This window comes from Pseudopipra pipra, chromosome 1 (genome assembly GCF_036250125.1).
Source record: "Pseudopipra pipra isolate bDixPip1 chromosome 1, bDixPip1.hap1, whole genome shotgun sequence".
Taxonomy (NCBI): domain Eukaryota; kingdom Metazoa; phylum Chordata; class Aves; order Passeriformes; family Pipridae; genus Pseudopipra; species Pseudopipra pipra.
In genome coordinates this window covers 77,125,179-77,142,422 of record NC_087549.1, presented here as the reverse complement: position 1 = coordinate 77,142,422, position 17,244 = coordinate 77,125,179, and the positions used below count along the sequence as shown (strand labels likewise).

At 35.1% G+C, this 17,244-nt stretch overlaps 1 long non-coding RNA gene across 1 annotated transcript in view; it reads right to left on the bottom strand.

Moving 5' to 3' along the window:
* Window positions 1–1,092: 1,092 nt before the first annotated feature.
* The window catches only part of LOC135417549 (uncharacterized), a 182,642-nt gene continuing 166,490 nt past the window's right edge, over window positions 1,093–17,244 (bottom strand). The window contains exon 10 of the long non-coding RNA XR_010432099.1: window positions 1,093–1,428. This is a non-coding gene — a long non-coding RNA (uncharacterized LOC135417549). The remainder of the gene's footprint in view (window positions 1,429–17,244) is intronic.

Genomic DNA, 17,244 nt, shown 5'->3' with positions numbered 1-17,244 from the left:
TAGCCAGGTATTTCATGTGACATTGTAATAAAGTCTGCAACTAAACAGAAAAAGCTGCCTAGAGTCTTTTTTTATAAGAAATTAATGATACACAAGTTCTCCAATTCACAACAGTTATCTTCAATACATGAAAGATTCTGTTACAGCTCATGTATAAGCTAACACTGCAGAAAGAAACTTAACTTTGTCCTCAAATTCTCTACATTGCTGAGAAGTCCTGACCTGTTCAGTTTTACTGGTCTTCAAGTTGTCATGAAGCTGATTTCATTACATACTATTCTTTGATACCATTATATTCATTATAATGAATAATTTTCCAAAATTTTATTTTGATAATTTTATGGTTATAATTTTGTATTGCAACAGGAAAGAGAATGGTTAATAATGAACATCACAGCCATTATAGGGGGCATTGGGACTAGATGATCTTCAAGGTTCATTCCAACCCCTCAAAATTCTCTAATTCTATAATTCATTACTTTATGTTGGGGATTGTTTTCTTCTTTGACACATTAGTAGCAATGGAGTGAGGGATGAACCTCACCCATTTGTGAGTCTATTTAAAAGTTAATGCTTATCATTTTAAATGGCCTTCCCATGTATCATTAACAATGTAAAACATGCTGTACATGCCACAGACATCAATTTATTTGAGAGCCAGGTCACAGAATTATTTTAAAAGCTAAAACAGATGGGAAAATTTGCAACAGTTACTAGAAATATTATTACAATATTCTCCATCAATTGAAAACAAACAAACAAACAACAAATCACAAAACCAATAAAAACTCCCACCAAAAATGAATGAACAAGTGTATATCTAGATTCCAGTCACCTTCTTACTTTCTTCTATTTTCTGCAAATGAATAAACATTCATCAAAACAACATTAATAATAAGTTGTGCAGAAAATACTCTTTGGATTATTCCTTCCATTATGAATACAAATTTTATAAGCAAAAAGTTCATCAGCACTGTTGAGCTTCAGTTTAAAGCTGAATAATGACACAGTGAGGGTGTGGCAATCCATAGCAGCCTTGGCCACAGTGAGCATGAAGAATTGACATGAGGATCCCAAGGAGAAAGAAGCCTGAGGCTTGTTTAGGGAGCAGGCAGGTGGAATCATACAGGAACAGCTCTGACAACCAAAGAGGAAACCTGGAAGGTCTTGAGTGCAGCAGTCTCCAAAAGTTCCAAAATAGCCAGTCAAGCCTCAGGAAAATATATCCAATCTGTTATTATATTAAGTCCGAATGTACTGCTTTAAATTTATGAATGTCGACTCTTTTTTCCTGGCAAAGCACTGCAGTAAAGAGCTTGGATTGTTTCTTTCCATATGTTTCTCTGAAGCCATCTCTTCTCCAAGTTAAACAGTGCACCAGATCTAATATTCCTCCAGTTCATTAACATTTTTCTTCTTTTCAGGTGCCTGAAACCAGATACGATATTACAGAAACACTCTAAAAAGTGCCAAAAAGCTCACTAAAACTTCCTCCAATGTGCTATCTGTGTTTCTGTCAATACAGCTCAGATGTTAAGGTATTGTGTTTTCGGTTTTGTTGATGTTTCAAGTGAATTATTGGCTCACAAAGTATCACTGAAATAATGCATGCCATCTTTCAGGGAATGTTTATTATGATTGCTAGCAATAGCAGCCCCAGAGGAGTGTAACACTATCAAAAGACTATTAGAATTCAAAATTATCTGAAGCAGTATGAAAAATTAAATTGAATGGATTTTTTTTTTAGATGAAAATGAGATTTTGTCACACGCTAGAAGTAGTATCAATCACAGGAACAAAAAATATAGATCCTTTAGGGACACTGAGACCTATGAATCAGCAGGGGATAGTGTCTCCTAATTAAAATTACCTCATATATTGTCATAAACAGGAGGCAGCTACATCCTCCTGAGTTAAAGTTAACAAAACCACTTTCAGCACTGAAAAACAACATAAGGATATCAGGGTGGGGATATTGCAAATGGAACTGAGGGAAAACCTATTACACTTAAACAAAACAGTCAAGTTTACACATATAGAGCAAGGAAAAGAAAAAGAATGCAGGCATTCCAGACAAAAAAAAAAAAAAAAAAAAAAAAGAACACAGCATTCCAGGGGGTCACCATTTCAGCTAACACTGAAAAAATGTAAGTATCACATGATATATATATTAGGAGCATGGATACCAGATGTTGAAAATTCCAGTATTCACAGCACTAGTCAGAACCCACCTGAATTACACTCGAGGTGAGAGCAACATAACTAAAGAAGAGTCAGCAGTATCAAATATCAAGAACAGTAATAACAACAAAAAATGTCTATTTCTATCTAGCTATTAGAAAAAAGAAAAATAATAATAAGACTGGAATAATTTGGCTGGAGAGGTTCTGGAATTTCTGCTGTTGGTGAGAAGGACCAAGAAACATCTGTTAGAAACAAAGACTGATGAAGCAGAAAAAAACCCCAAAAACAAACACAGAACATAAAAAAAAAGAAAACAAAAAAACAGATGAGGTTTTGAACACATGAATTCCTTTAATCTCTCTCCTTCTTATGAAAGGAATAAAAGATACACTAGTTCATTTCTTGAACAAGAAAAGGCTGCATTGCCACTGTACCTACATTCCAACTCATACCTCCTTGATCCAGACTTGACTTTCTGGTTTGAAGTTCAGTCTGCCTCATCACTCTGGACTTGCTGGGTGCTTGCTTGAAACAGATTTATTATGCTTTAGCCTCCTCTCCATAAAACTTCTGCTGTACGTCTTTTCCACATATAACTTAAGTCTCTCAAGGAGCTCTATCACCATTTGTCTCACAAAATAACTATGGAAAAGCAAAGACTGCCGCAGACAGTTAATATTCAGTTTCTAGATCAATTTTCATTTTTTGTTTCTCTGAGAATTTAGAAGACATAAGAACCTTGGACTTTCTACATTTAATAGCAGACATCTATCTACCCAGTAATTTTAGTATTTACCCACACAGGAATTTAGGAATAGGTGAACAGAGTGTGAATTTGTTTGCTATTGCTCCCAAGAACCCACTGTATGTTCTTTCAATGTGCAAAGATCATGCCTGCCTCATGCTTATACAAATATACCTCCCAGCATGCGATTCACAGACTACTGCTTTTCCCTTTCTATGAAAGTGTGAAATCTGCTTGCGCCCTTTGGGCTCCAATGTTTCCTGTAATTAAACTAGCTCGTTCCAAACTACATTGAGCATCCTTATATTACATCCTTATATTACATCACATCTGAGTTATTAATATGGTCTGAGAGGGTTCAATTATCTATGAAATGTTTGTGCACATTTTTTGCCACTAAAAAATAGTTAGTTAAGAGCACACAGGGAATTGGTGCATGATAGGTAGAACACAGTATATGTACACAATCAATGCAGGGCCCCAAGTCTACCCTGACTTCCTACTCTAGGTGAGTTCTTAGTAAGGATAACAACATTGGGGTTTCTGCTGGTCATTGTGCATACTTACATCCTCCCTGATGATTTAGTTGCCTAAAGCTGTTCCATTAGCCTCTGAATAAAACCAAATTTACTGTAGTTTAACCCATCCAGCCCATGGATTTTTTTTCCTGACATGAGCAATATTATTGGACCAAGTATTTGAATCCTACCCTTTGAATTTTCTTTAAAAGTCTAACTCTAAAAGGGGACAACATTACCATACAGCCCATTAAACACTTATACTTGAGGACCCAAATTAGCTCTTATAGTACTGTGCTTAACAGTCTTAAGTAGTCTTAAAATTAGTATGACTCATCTTTTAATAATTCATTATGCACTTTGCCTAATTTTTATGTGACTGTGTTTGTTTTATTCACATAGTTCTGAAGATCAGATATTTATTTAGGCTCATTAAGAGAGATCAAACGAAATAACTGTTTTATTGGACTGACAGTAACTTATTAAAAAAACTTGCAGAATTAAATGAAGAAAAATCTCTTGGTGAAAAGAGAATTTTAATTCATCTTCTCAGGAATCTCTTATAATAGCTTATATTATATTGATAGAAATAGCAAAAGAATAAATGCTCATCATACAGATATATATTTGTATATAGCAATGAGATCAGATTCATTTCTGATCAAAGCATCAACTACACTGGTTTGTGCAATAGAACAGCTCCTAGTTCTCTCATTTTAACATTAAATGAAAAAGTTGTTCAGCATATGCAAACTCTATCCTTTATCTGAAGACATTTCAGAGCCATTTGACCTACTGAAGTGTAAAGTAAATAATTTAATATATTGTTACTGTATAAATACATTTTTGACTTGTAAGAGCTAAAGTCCTAAAACACAAAAAGATATTTTCCCTTGTCAAACGTTATGCATTAAACAAACTATATGAAATGTTTCCAGAACCAAAATTATTTTTATTGCATTAAGACACAAAGTTTTATAGCCATAAGTTATTGAATTCACTATTGTTCTCAAACTGATATGAGAAAGAGTTACCCTCCTTGTACAGGTCAGGAATTGTCCTTCTATAGTTAAAGAAGTTCAAACTCAATGAAAATACCTTTTGATGTCTAGAGCTATAAATCAATGATTAAGTTTTCCAGCTAATCTAAGTGTCTAATTCTGAATTTTTTGCCTTTCAGTGTAGCCACAATGTATATTATTTTAAAAATTCTTCATCTGCTATTGGGGATCTAAGCAGTTGATGTTAGGTTCCAGACCTTCATATTCTCCTCTGAATTTGTGGGGGATTTATTATTTTTTAAATTTGTTTTAAGAGTTCTTAATAACACTTTCATATGAATGCTGTTTCATACTTCATCACTAAATCTCAAGACAGAGTCAGAAATTTAAGGAGTCTTTAAACATGCAAAGTACATTTTCAAAGTGTTTTCTGAGAGTTCATCTATATACTTGGCAAAAGTTGCTAAGCTGTTGAATATTACAGAGTAACTCTGAAAAAGCTTTGCACAAATCATTTTAGCAACTGTGACACATGTAAAACTTTGGAAGCACGGAAACTTCAAAGACTGTTATATCGTGATAGGCACCACCGACATAAGGAACGTGTAATTCAGGAAGACCTGTGTCAGTAGGAGAAGAATTATGCACTTTTGAAAACTTGACTCACTCCACGTAAATAATACAAGCAACCTTGAGAAAATGCATTGGGCTATGTACATGCTAAGTTGACACCCTTGATTGTTTTGCCTCAAGAAGTGAAGCAAATAAAAGTTTAAACAAAGGACTAAAGAAACTGCCTTGAGGGACAGATTGATAGACTACACTGAAGAACTGCTGATTCTTTGTCTAGGTCTGCAAATTCTTTGTGCGGTTGATGCATAACGCTCTAGTAGCTATGAGGGGTGGAAGATGAGTATTATTTTATTACACAAGCTTTTTAATGTGCTTTTCAATTACCTGCACCATCATACAGTCATTGTGTAGCCTGACTTGACTTGTTCACTCTGTGTCTAATACAACCGGTTCTTTAAATTTAACAAAAATAGTGTGACAAGTATAGCACTAAGGACAAAGCTGGGAGGGTTGAGGAAAATGAACTTCACAGTTGTCATTGGCTCAAATTCCTAGCTGGAGGCCTGAGTAAGATACCTTGGAGAATGTGTATTCTCATATTGTCATATAGTCTCCTCCTCTTCTCTAAAATAAAGATCTTGGCTGGATATTTATTACAACAATAATTCTGATTTAATATGTCACTACATTGTGGTTAAGTCCTAGCATAATATGAAAAATGTATATTATCTGATTTGTGGCCAGATAAATATTTTGACCATCTTGGGTAAGAAACACAACTGGGGCTCTAAAGTCACTGCTGTAGTATAAAGTTTTGTTTTAGTATAAAACAGGAGATATAAAGGTTTAAAGCAGCTCATTCTTACTCTTGCTGTTTCCATGTTTTATAAATGGGAAGAAAGGGTCAGTCTTTAGAAGATAAACATGGTGTCTAGTTCTAGGAGGAAGCAATGAGGCAAAGAGACGCACAGCAGTGAATGAGCATTAATTCTGTCCTCAGGACTAGATACTCCTCTATTCATCACTTTTTTTTTTCAATGCATCCACCAGTCAGTGTCCTAGGTGTGGTGAATTTTCTTAGATACTTGACACTTTTACCTTATTGACAGAGAGTTTTGTGCCAAGCTCTTGGTTGCAAGATACGGTCTGGGATTGTGGGACAGTAAAGTTTAGTCCCATAAGCATCAACTCTATTTTACAAGATACATATTGCTAAATTAAACACTGCCAGGAAATTTGCTGGAGGACTAACACAATCTCTTTCTTTTGCTTATTTTTCTTAAACCATTTCTGGTTGTGCCTCAAGAGCTGTCATAGATAGAGACCATTCCCAACAGATCGCTTAAAAACATGGATGACAGCCATTCTATGCCAGATGACACCAGCATTGGATAATAATCCTTAGCACGGTCAGTTTAGCATTATAGACGTGGAGACAGTGATTTGAGCCCTAGCAATTTATACAGTTTAATACAAAAGGGAAAATGAGGAGAGTAATATTACTGGAATGGCTAAAATCAAAATAGTGCAGCTGGTGTGGATGAAACTGATTCAAGATACTTCTGTCTTGTGTAAAAGGAATCTAAGAGTTTTGCCATAAGAGGGCTCTCTTTTTCTTTTTTAATTGTATGCATGCCACCTTAATGAATCAGTCTGTTAATAAACAGTCTGTTAATAAACAGCAAATGACCAGTGTTAAAACAAATCCTCTTCAACATTAAAATGGATAAAAGCATCACCAGTGCAGACAGAATAAAACACTGGCAGTCATCTGAACTCTGCAGGGGAGGTACATGAGAATTAAATATATATACATCCACCAAAGACTATTAAGATGAACAATTTCAATCATACACTGAGAAAATTAAAGAAACTTTGGACCTTCCCTGGATTTACTATCTCAAAAAGTATAAGGAATAAAAATAAAATAAGTATTTGTTTAATATTTCAGTGAGCACATTAAAATGAGACATTCTAGCATAGTTTAGGACCTTACTATACAATATTTTTGTCAAGTCTATCAGTATTTTGATTATTATAGAAAAATAATGCAATGAAAATGTGAACTGCTTAACCTGCCTCCTAGGAATTGTAATAATAATGGAGGTAGTCATATCTCTACTTTTACATTCACAGCTGTTAGTATCACAGTTGGAATCAGTCCTCCTTCAAATTAAATTAGTAATAGGCAGTTTGTAATGAATGCAACATTTAGCAGGTACGCTTGAGTTCTAAAGAATATTGTAAGGCAGATCTCAATAGTGTCTGTGATAATAAGGATCTAATATGGATGAATTTCAACTTTTATTCTAATCAAACTCTTTCAGCTACTGCTTCATTATCATGCAAAACCCTTCCAGGTGATATTTCCCATATTTGATCTCAATCCGATGTGATTTAAAAGGGCAATAAAAATCAGTGCAAATGTTGCTGAGAGTTTTGGGTGCATGGAAGAAATGAAAAAAAATAAAAAAGGTGTGTTTTTCAACAATTTTTGACAAATGCTACCAAATTGTTATCTCTACTCATAAGATTCCTGAGAAATGGTTAGATAAATGGATAAGGTTCTAATTGCAGACCTTCCCAAGGAAACATGCCGATGTACCCTGAAATGGGTATAGGTATGTATATATATACCTATACCCTGAAATGGTATAGCTACCCTATACCTACGTTATAGGTATTTTCTAAAGGCTTTTTAGAAAATAGGTAAAATCCCTAAAATAAATATCCCCTTTTTTGTAATCAAAACTACATATATTCAGCAATGATTTGATTTTTACATATCTTACTCCAATTCTTATGTTACTGAAGACAAGCTCAGAAAACTAGGAAATTCAGTTGAAAAGAAAGAAAAAAAATTGAAAAAAAATCAGTATAATAATTTTTGCCAAAACTGAAATTTAAGACCACAAACTATGTTTTAAAAATAAATTAATAGTTATGTCGAACTGGTCTCTTCTCATGATCTAAGAGCTATTGACCATGGCTTCAAACAACTAAATACTTCAGGAAGTAATTTGATAAGAAGGTAATAGCCTTTCACACACTCCTGGTAGTCTAGCCACAAAAATTCTATAGGGAAAGTAACGCTATGAAGGCTTCTTAATCATTATTTATAAGATGCCCTGTTTTGGAACTAGTCTTAATTTGCACTGATTCTTAAAGGAAACATTCCTATATGTTTCTCAAAAATTTGCCTTTTCCTACTTCCTTTTAGTCAAGGTGCATTAAAAGCCTCGTAAAAGTTTGTGAAAAACATACCCTTTTACAAAACTTAATAAATGATTGATGGGATAAACTGCAGAGGCATGATGAATTAACTATATTTTATCCTTCTGATTTGCTGAAAAACTTTATTATCTCTACAGCATAGTGAAATACTGACTAATTTCAGTATTAAATCTCTCAAAAGTTTTAAATTTCCATGCAAAAACCTCTACCTGTAAAAACTTGCTCTCATTATTAAGCATGAAACTACTTTTTCTCTTCAAAAAATATTTCTTGACTCCAGAGTGAGGACAAGATTGTCTACAGAGCCACGTGATCACATACTATTCCACCAAGAAAATAGTTACAAACATATCATCCTATATTCCTACTGTATAAACTGCATTTGTACTAGATGTATTAAAAATATTCTGTTTAATAAGTCTTTTCCCAGTGCAGCTAGGTAAAATTCTATTCATTAAAATGGCCAGGTGTTTTAATTTTCAGATGTTCCTACTATATACACTAATTTCCACTTTGCTACATTTTCTCATACATAATGTATTAAACTGCTTCTTGTTGAGGGCAGATTCTTTTACATGTGGTGCAGAACTGGAGTGAGGCAGAATCCCATCTCATTGTCTGCTTGAATTTTAAGTACCTTTGAAGCAATTACAAGCAGAAAATGCTTCAGAAATGTAAGAAACATTTTAAAGGACAGTCACATCTGCTGAAGCTTTTTCTGAAAAACCATGACTATACTTGGAAAGGTCAGCCTTTCTGGAAAGGCTTTCCATAAGCCATTATATCGTGCTTTCATCATAATTTCTCATTTTTTTAACATCTCATCTTTTGGACATATTCAAGATGGGTAGATGGGTGGAAAAATCAATATTCTGCCAAGGAACATGGCAAGAAATTAAGCAGTACTGAGAACAGATATAGAAAGCTAGGAAGCAAAAAGGAGAAAAAGTGCAATAGGAATAATAAACAATAAAAACAACTTCACTGTGGTTCCATTGCAGGCCAGTGACACAAACAGTAACTGGTATAAATTGTCATCTATCTGGATAGTCTAAAAAGACAGTTCTTGCTGACCTTTCACTAATAGTGCCATAAAACTGCCCAAGAAATATATTGTTTAATGAGTTCAATAAACACGATACCAAATTCTGAAATATTCTGTCAGAAAAGACACTGGAGAATGGCATGCACTGAAAAAAATAAATTTCCAACTGCACAGAAATCCCTCATAATACTGCATTTTGCATAAGCTGTGAACACTGAGTGACTTGCAAGTATTTTCAGTTTCACTCCAGATTTCATGATAGTTTTCATGTTGCAAGACATTATGTTTTCTTTGAAAATAATATATTCAAAGTAGTTTGCCCAGGGTAGATTGTGCACATTGCATGATACTATCATCTGATAACAAAGAAATTACACTTTTCACTTTACTTCTGTCTTCCTCTTCCAAATATTTACAGTTAGCTGCTGAATTACAAAACTGAAATGACAGCCAATGTTAAATCCCCTAACATCATTATGATACTCAGTTCTATAGGAAAGAAAATATAAATAAAAAGACAGTAATTGGGTAAGATGCTATAAAGTGACAGATCTTCTAATTCTACCTCAATCCAAAACTTCAGGGAAATTGTGTTTTCTGGTGCCTCTACTGTTTAAGTAACAATACATATCAGAATTCATCCCTGTATTCAGTCTTTCAGGCCAGGGCATAATGTTTTGCATAATGTGCCCTACAGTGACAGTCATATGACATGATATTTGGGTGCAAAGGATACAAAACTTAAAAATATAAGCTTGGTAGTTAGCGTTTCACAGAACATAGAAATAACCAATGTGAGGAAGATAAATAATGATAAAGGGAGCTTTACTTTTTTCATCCTTTTCCTTTTTGGGAAAAAAAAAAAAAAAAGATGAAGAAGCCATGCTAAAAACTGCAGGAAAATAAGGTACTCTATGCTTTATTCTTTTGTTATGTGTTAACATGTACATGAGTATTAGGCTAGTAACAACTGAATTGTTTTTAAGTTGAACTTCAGTTTTAAAGCCCATTATGTGGTTCATTTTTGAAATTTAAACTTGTTAAGTAATCTTAAGGGACTCAAGTATGCATAAGCTTTCTGTACAATAAGAAATCATGGCAAAATAACAAAAGTGCTTGTATAGGAAAAATAATCAATAAAAAGAGAAGAACCAGTCTTAGGAACAAATAGTCTTTTCTTTCAGTGGAAGGAGGTGTGAGACACATTATTATATTATTGGGTCAGAACCAACTCAGGAGTGTGTGTGTCTGGGGTGAAGGATCAGGTCAAATCTCACAGAGGTGAGGTCAGGCCCACATGGCAACCCCTGCAGCCTCATGGGGCAGCCCTGGAGCAGCTGTCAGTCAAAGGCAGCCTAGAAGCACACCCACACTACACCCTCTGGAGCCTCTAACCCAGCCTTAAATTGGCTAGCACAGGGGAAGTACTGCTCCTCACTACACCCTGAAGCCTTTGAGTGGCCAGTGGGTCAGATGTCCAGAGTACAAAAAAACAGCATACATGGCCTCCATCTTTTGCTTGAGACCTGCCACCTGGCCATGTGAAAGCTGGACTTGCACAGGATTCTCTGGTGGTATCTATTTTTCTCTTATTCTCCTGTCTTCTTACTCTTTCCTCTTCTCTTTCTTTACTCCTTTTTCTTCTCTTAATCTTTTCTTAATGTTTTGAGTAATTTAAAACTGGTGGGTTGTATTTTGCTAAGTTGTCTGGATTGGTGTGCGCTGGGTCAGTCTTTTGTGGAATTTTGGTTGTATGTTACCTTTTCAACTTTCAACAACACCTCTTATTTTCTCCCTTATTTTTTAAAATTATCAATAAAAGTATCTCCTGAGGAAACATGTGCATCATATTTTCTTTGTGCTACCACAAGGTATTAAAGAACCGAGTGCTCTTCCAAAATTCAATGGGCAAATTTTTGGAGCCTTGTGTACTTTTAAAAGTAAAACTCCCAGTTGAGCTTGTGGCTCCAGGGCTGGGGTCTTACAGGAGGTGAATGTGGTCCTTCCTAGAGATATAGCCTGTGATGTGTGCTGTATTATATCAAAAACCTTTTTAGATAACTTGAAAAAAATGAATGACTAACATTGTCAAAAAAAAAGTATTGATGAATGAGTTATTTGCAGTAGCAAGAATGAGAACCAGGTGTGAAAAACTGAGGGAAGATCTTAAAAGATATACAACTCAGAAATAGTTAAAAAATAAAAGTCTTAAATTTATAGGATCATAGAATGGCTTTGTTTGAAGAGACCTTTAAGATTATGAAGTTCCAACCCACCACCATGGACAGGAATATCTTCCACCAGACCAGGTTGCTCAAAACCCCATCCCGTCTGTCCTTGAATCAATCCACAACTTGTCTGGACAACCCATTCCAGGGCTTCACCACCCTTGCAGTAAAGAATTTCTTCCACATATATCTAATTTAAACCTACCCTCTTTCAAGTTCAAAGCCATTCCTCCTTGTCTTGTAAAATGCCCTAGCAAAATGTCCCTCTCCAGCTTTGTTGTAGGCCCCTTTAAATACTGGAAGGCTGCACTAATGTCTCCCTAGAGCCTTCTCTTTGTCAGGCTGAATAACCCCAATTCTCTCAGCCTGTCTCCATAGGAGAGATGCTCCATCCCTCTAACATCTTTTTAGCCCTCCTCTGGACTCACTCCAGCAGGTCCAAGTCCTTATGTTGGTGGTCCCAGAGCTGAACAGAGCACTCCAGATGGGGTCTCCTGAGAATGGAGCAGAAGAGCTGAATCACCACCTTTGTCATGGTTCTTTTGATGCAGCTCAAGATACATTTGGCTTTTTGGGCTCACATACACATTTCTGGGTCATGTTGAGCTTCTTGTCAACGACACCTGCAAGTTCTTCTCCTCAGGGTTGTTCTCAATCCATGGTCCGCACAGATTGTGTAGTGCTTGGGATTGTCCCTACCCAGTTGCAGGACCTCACACTTCACACGGGCCCATCTCTCACACCTGTCAAGATCTGCACATAACGTGCTATCAGTGAGCCACTATCAGTAAGGTCCTTGGGGGGTTTAATAGCTGGTTCCACGCAAATATCAGTTTGATACTCAATAGGTATTCATAAAGCAAATTAGATGTTAGGCTTTTGTGGTGAGTTGACTTTGAGCAGCTGCTAGATGCCCACCCAGCCACTTTCTCACTCCCACTCCTTAACAAGGATGGAGGAGGATGGGGGAAATCAGCTGGAAAAACTTGTGGGTTGAAGCAGTGGGAGATCACTTACTAATTATTGTCAGGAGCAAAACAGACCATATACCTTTTTAGGGATAAAGGGGTGGATATGTTGTGCCATTTATCCAGTTTTCGTCTCAGCGTCATGGAAGAAATGAGAACTAAAGTTGCTTTCCTTGGGTAGTACAGAGGTGCTGAAAACAATTTGATGGTCCTGTAATTTCTCTGAGAAGTAATTAGTTGAGAAGTAAGCAGCAATGAAAGAATAATAAGTACAGATGCAAACCCTGCAAATAATTACAGATACAGTCAAATTGCAGCTTTAAAGGTTACACCATCAAGATCTACCCTCTGCAGAAACAAAGACTTTAGCTTGAAATAGGTTATTTAACTAGAAACTTCTGGTTGTGCAACTATGACTACAATGCATAAAAGAGAATGCAACAAGACCTGTAGGAGAAAATAATAATAAGAAGAAGATATCTCCTCGCACTAATATGTATACTTCATGCTGTTCATCTATTGAACTTTGATGTACTCTGTATGAGAGATCGGTAGCAGTCTGACCTTCTTCCTGACCACAGACACATTATATTATGTTAATTCCATAACATTACCAATCTTCTCAGTCAGTGACTAATTTGAGACTCAATCCTGAGACACTAAAATGTTCAAATGCACCTCTAATTTTCCACTTTGATCTGGAAAGAGGGTTTTTCTTTTAATCTTAATATCGTGAGGTCAATGGAAAGTATCAGTTTCATTCTGATGATCCAGTTACTTGATTCATGTGACAGCCGCCACATTATTTAAACCTATCAGCTTTTCCTTTTTTTTTTTACTGTGAGTGTAGATCAGTATCTTACATCATATTAGTCAAGCTCGACTTATTATTTGTAGTTTTTGCTGGAAAAATTATTTTGTGACTTAAATTCTCCTTTTTACTCATACACACATCAATGAACTCTAAAATCCAGTGTCTGATACCCAGCTAATAAAGATTAATGGATTCATTTACCAGATGGTTAGAATGTTATTAAAATGCAAATGGTTGGTTTCTGTTAATTGTTCAATATCACATACAATTAATCTGGGACTTACATACTGTCTTGTGGTTTTGGTACAGTTCATCTGAAAAACTTGGGGGAAAAAAAAGCAAAATCTAGGCTTTTTTCCCCAAATAGTTTGATAAATAATAGCACCGATAAGGTAGCAGTTGTGAGCTGAAAATGAATTGGAGAATTGTGAGGTCTAGAACCACTAGATGAAGGAATACATAAAAGACAAAAAGAAAAATTATTACATAGAATTGCTAAGATAAGAATGCTTTACAAATGGAAGAGAAAAAAGTTAACAATTTCCATTTAATACCAGCTAGGTATCAAAATTTTGATTCTGAATTGGCAAAACTTAATTGAACATGTTATTCTTTTGCCTGAATCTTTTGTAGAGTCTGGTAAAGGCTTTGGAAGACTAAGCCCCAAATAAGTCAGCTAAGTTGCTGCAGTCTAACATATCAGCTAAAGGCATTGACTCAGAAAAAGGGAAGAAAAGGTGTGGTTCCATCAAGTTCAGCTGGACTGTTGCGGTTCCTACCCCTCCAGCAGCTGATGAATTGCTACAGTTTACATAGTCTGAACAATTATGTTCTGCTATCAGTTTGGGCACTGATAAAACAAACAATATCATTTTATGCATCATTCTGTACTATAAAATTGTGATGACACAGCAGATGAGATGGGCCTATAACAGAGGCGTGAGCCACTGAAGGCAGAATGAGGCAATCAGTTAGAAAACACTATTGTTATCCTAAGAAAAGCCATTCCTATATTTAAATCATATACCTAAAGTAGGCATCTGTGACATAATTTGCTCCTAAAATTTAAGAAGTTTCTAGCAAATTTCTTTGCTCCTTTTAAACATGAAGAGAGCTTAAGGTAATTTTGTTGCCTTTATATGTTTTCGGCTTATTGTAAAGAATAGTTGTGTGATTAAGATACGGCAGATGAACCTGGTAACTCTGCATTTGGTTCCTAAAGCTACACTATCCTAACTGCTGACTCTAACAGACATCCAAAGGAAATGTAACATAATTTCTAGAAATGGAGTTCCCAGAATTGTAGGTCATGTGTCGAGGTTTCCCAGAGGATAATAGTCAGTGCTAGGCACCTATAAAAGGTTGTCACCACAGCCAACACACTTTGGACACTTCCACAGTCATCTCGAAGCAATATAGCCAGTGGAAAGCCAGCTGGAGTTTGTTAATAGGAAATATACTAAGGTGTTTCAATATAAACTTCAATTTTTTTTTTTATTTTTTTTTATTCACAAGTAAAGAGACCTAAATTCTAGTCCCTAGTTCAAAGATACTTACACATATTGAAAAATGTGTAAATAATGCTCAATGTGGACTCGTAACCTTGGATTTGTCCTGCTGGAAATGTTACACAGTTGTGCTCTGCCTCACAGGTTTTTTTCCAGACTAATTAGCTGCCAGTTCTTTTTGGCATTGTAAAACAGCTTTCACAGGAAAGGTGACATGTTTCTTGCCCATAAATAGCCAACAGACTTCTGGACAGGGCACACCTGAATACTGTGTACCTGAATTTCTTTGTACCAAAGGAAAAGAAGATAAAGAGGCACCTTCTCATACTCCTCTAGAAAGAAAGCAACAACCACCACTTTCAAACTGTTTATTGGACTGCATCCATTTATTCACAGGGAATTAAGAAGAAAAATTCCTAGCTCCTGAATCTGGAAGCCCTCAGGATCAAACTTAGTGTAAAGATGCTTGAAATTTTTGAGATCATAGAATTGGTCATTTTACCTAAAGCTTACGTGTGGAACCTAAACTCTTTTTTAATGTATCTCTTATTATTTTTTTCCATTACACCATTCTGACAGTATAAAAACAATATAACCATGCTGTGCCAGATTAGAAGTCCATCACTGACAAAATGGAACAAACAGAATTAAAAAGGGAGCAATTGGAGAGTAGCTTTGTTCTTTACACCTGTTTGTTCTCCTGTTTTAAACCACTAAGCTTCCAGCAATCAGGTTATGAACTCCTGAGTCAAAGGCAATAGTAGGCTTAGTGCATCTAACAGCTATTAAGCTAGCTATGCCCTGACTGTATCTAATTCCCCCCACATGCACACACTTTTACTTTGTTTAACCTGAAGTACTTAAGGTTTCCCTTCCTTTCCTTTTGCATGGTATTGTCTAGTTCTAGTCTGGCATGGAATTAAGAATAATCATCACTTGTTCACCTAAAATTGTATCTGTCAGATAGAGGTAGTAGTGCTCCCATCATTTAAAGGATACTTACCAGTACCTATGAAGTGTTTAATATGAAAGAGCCATACAGATATTTAGAAATTTTTGAAAATGTAACATGCATAACAACTTTACATGTGAATACTCCAGTGTCCCTTTAGCATACATTTTAATTTAAAATACTGGCTTAGAAGATGGGAGAAAGAATAATAGATTCATAGGACAACCTTAGTTAGAAGAGACCTCTGAAGGTTATCTTGTCCAATCTCTTACTGAAAGCAGCAAAGTAATATAAATGTCATTTTTTATGGTTTTTTCCAGTTAACTTTTGATAATTTAAAAAAGCTGGAAAATAGAATGTTAGCAAAATGATCTTGGAATTTTTTTGTACGGAATTTGTGGATTTGAACAATGAATAAATTATTGTATCTCCGTAACTTTATAAAATGGAAGAAAATGTGAGGTATGATATTTATAAATTAGAAATACTATTTTATTGGGCAGCAAAATTCTCCTGAAAACAAAAATAGAACCATTCCACTAAAAGTCTGATAGTAGAATATATAAGAGTTTGTAAATTTGCGAAATAGAATGTATAATGTTACAATCAAACTTTGCTAACATAAAATGAAGAAAGAATATTTCCACTCTTCTATGAATATGTGCTTGATCTATGTAAAATGCATCTACGCTGCACTAGTACTGTTTCCTGCAAGATTGCAGCTGATAAGGAGTTATGTTTTTTTTTTTAATTTGAAATTTCTTTGAATCAAAATCCAGATCTCCACATTGTAGTTTATCTAAAGACAATAAAATTTCAAACTTCATCACCTCCACTGAAAGATAGCAATTTATGTTTTGTCATTCTCATTTTTTAAGCTTATATTTAGTATTATCTGTTATTACTAATTTTTTCATACTTTTAGCTTTTAGTTATTTGTTTAGTTTAGACTTAAATACGGTAATGTAAATTCACGATCTATTTATAGTCTTAAAAAATAGACTTTTTTCTAGAAATCGTATATTATTTGTCAGGTATTTTGTATACAGACAAATCCCTCTATCTTGGCTTTCAGTGGTTTGTTCATTTTTTTTTATTTTTATTATTATTTAATCTTTATTTCAGAGAAGAGTACATGAATGAAAAATGTGTTTCTCCTCTGTGTGCGTTTCACTTCTTGAAACTGCAGACAACCGAATAAGCAGCTTCTTTCACCTGTTTAATTACCCATGTCTTCTCTTTCTCTGCATAGCAGAGTCTTATCAAGAAAAGCCAATTATGAATCCCAGGTTTGACTGTCAGGCGAATATTAACAATTATGAAACAGCGCTGCAGGTTGACTGTCTTTTTGTGACTTCCTAGTGGTTTCAGTACCTTTCTCCCCCTTCAAATGGTGATATTTATAAAGGTTAAATTTCTATGTGAATCTGAACACAGTGTAAAAGAAATTCTATAATGATTCTACTATTTCAAC